The following is a 2849-nucleotide window of genomic DNA, read 5'->3' on the forward strand; positions in this document are numbered from 1 at the left end:
ACCTGCTCCAGATTTCATTTGACAAAATAATCATTAAGAATCCCACTGCATAAACATGCCCTTCACATCTCTTGTTATTTGGCTTTCCTGGATCTCTTTCGTACGATAAAAGGTCACAGCAGCTTGACTTGTAAAAGAAAGTCTCGTTCCTTTTCAATATCCCAATGCAATCTACATTTCAATGCAGTTTAGGCAACAGGACCAAATTATTCTTTGAGATTTTATAATAGCGTCGATGCATACAAACTGATATTGCAGTTCCAATTTCAGTAAGACAGTTGTGATCATCCAAAAATAGCAACATTGAAAATCACTGACAGCACCGACGAGAGTGGGACTCGAACCCACGCGTGCAGAACACAATGGATTAGCAGTCCATCGCCTTAACCTCTCGGCCACCTCGTCACATACGCCTGTATTCTTATGAATAAGTGAATTGCATAAATTATGCAGAGCAGCAGACATTTCTCCCTTGTTTTGGTGAAATCATAAATAGCACAGTACGGTTCCAAGACTATTGTCTGTCATCTGGGTTGTGGGGCAAGCGCATTCGCACTGTGACACTCTGCTCACAGTGGTCTGAACAAAAATGAAGAAATGACTATGTAACAAGGTCTGTTGAATTCTGTGAAGATTTGAAGTCAATGGAATGAAGAACCCGAGACAGTAGGAGGTGTTCTTTCAAGAAAGAGTTGGATAGAGCTCTTAAGGATAGTGGAATCAAGGGTTATGTGGATAAGGCAGGAACAGGATACTGATTGAGGATGATCAGTCATGATCATATTGAATGGTGGTGCTGGCTCGAAGGGCAGAATGGCCTGTCCCTGCACCTATTGTCTATTGTTTATTAAATTGCCTGTGAGGAATTGTTTGCCAGACTGGAGTAGAGTGCATAGTGCTCAATGTCATTATTCGGAACACCTTTCTTCCACTCAGATATGTTTGACATGCACTTGTGTCTAGGACAGACAATTTCAAAATCCTAAATAAGGCTAAACTGACAATTGAACTCAACAATGCAAAAACCTTGATCTGCATCAGTTCCTGGGCCGTGCGACACCAAGTCACTGTATGATCACAGCAAAACAGTGAGCAAGTGTCAGATGGAAAATGAGTGCAGTGCGAGAGCGCATGCTTGGACCAGCAGTTGACACACGGGGAAGTGTATTTCCCACAACAGGAACACTTCCCACACAGCGGACTGCGGTGGAAGAATTCAGAGGGAGTTTACACTTTGGAATTTGATGCCAGAGATCCAATGGAAATCTGTCATTGCGTCTGTTCAAGATGAAGATTTTAAGATTTCTACAGATGAAAAACGAAATGAAGTGCTCATAGTGAAGGCAAATGTCGAAATTGTATATTTCAACAATCTACCCATCTTTGCAATGAGTAGCTCACCACTTTCCTCACTCGGGGCCAGAACTACTGGTGAAGATGATCGTACAATCCCCGTTACTAGCCATGGAATCAGAGAAATTCGGTTTCCCAAACGTTAAGGTAAAACCAGGATTGTGGAGGTAAGCATTAATGTGTTGCTCCTGTGCTGCAGGTGACCAGTGCACGGTATCTCTGTTCCAGTATAGTGGGCTGTGCTGTGCCGAGGTTTTACGTTTGAGCATCACATGGAGCAGCTTCAATTTGTCGTCTGTGTTGAGGCGTACGGATAAAAGGTGATATTGAGCAAAGCCAAGTTTATGGGAAGATACCCGTGTTTGTGGATTGAGAAACGACCTTTTCTGGATAATGACTCCTTGATCAACAAACATACTGTAAGTATTTAAAAAGTGTAGAGACATGCGTGGAGAAAGAGCCGAAGGTGAATTTTCAGCAGATGGATAACGTTTCCCATGTGCACTGCGTTAAATTCCGGGAAAATAGATGTTGATCTGGTTTCATGTTATGCAGTTTGTTGCAAACTCACAAAGGTTATTGCAATAATAAAAAATAAATTACATATGACCGTTTGAATATTGTATTGAATTGAATTTTGGTCTGAGCATATTTTATCTTCAATGGCGTGCTGCAGAGAAGTATAGAGGTTTAACAATACAAAAGGACAGAGTCTTCATGGTGGATTTCTTGGGTGGAGTTAAGAATGTACGAAATATACATAACATCATGTGAATGTGGTCAAAGCTTTAAAGTAGGTGTTGCATCTCCAAGTGACGGTTCAGTTCCTATTCATTAGGATGTAACCTCTGTCTGCAGTTATATTAGGACATCTGCTCCATTTACAGAGTTTCACCTTGAATAATACGTCACACCTTACCAACCCATGAACATTTTATATTCAATCTCATTCAGTTGTACGTATTCATGAAATGTCTTTGTGTCTGAAGTCAACCAAATTCGAAATTGTTACGCAACCCCACTGACTTTCTCTCAATGGTAAATTCCATCCTTGTATGTTTGCTCGTGTATCTTTTAAATCACTGTGAAATCAGCTTCTACGCTTTATTTCTGTAAATTCATTCACGATTAAAATAATTTTATTGAGTGGAAGAAACTCTCATCCAAACCTTTCTTAATCATTCACTAATGGTTTTGAAGCTCTAACTAAAGTTATTGTTACACTCGAAAGAGGGAATTTCCCTGATTTAGTCATTCAAACCTCGCGTTATGTGAAAATCTCATTTGTTTACATATAAACTTGCGTGTTTCTGCTCCAGGATTTCCAAATCTCGTGTATAAACTCCTTCATTCTTTCTATCATCCCGATTAAACCTTTTGTATCCTATCTGATATTTTTATGTCTCAGTAAACAACGCCACTTGGTTTTCTAATATCTTGCTATCCAGGGAACAGCGTCTGTGCCCTTTTTAAATTCTTTACATGTTTTTGGTGGA

General features: G+C 40.0%; 1 non-coding gene across 1 annotated transcript; it reads right to left on the bottom strand.

The window, feature by feature from the left end:
• Positions 1-323: 323 nt before the first annotated feature.
• trnas-gcu (transfer RNA serine (anticodon GCU)) lies at positions 324-405 on the bottom strand. The gene has a single exon. It is a non-coding gene; the product is annotated as a tRNA-Ser (tRNA).
• Between the last annotated feature and the right edge of the window lie 2444 nt (positions 406-2849).

Source organism: Chiloscyllium plagiosum, unplaced genomic scaffold, assembly GCF_037043375.1.
Source record: "Chiloscyllium plagiosum isolate Xiang-an unplaced genomic scaffold, Cpla_swu_hap1 HiC_scaffold_170, whole genome shotgun sequence".
NCBI lineage: Eukaryota > Metazoa > Chordata > Chondrichthyes > Orectolobiformes > Hemiscylliidae > Chiloscyllium > Chiloscyllium plagiosum.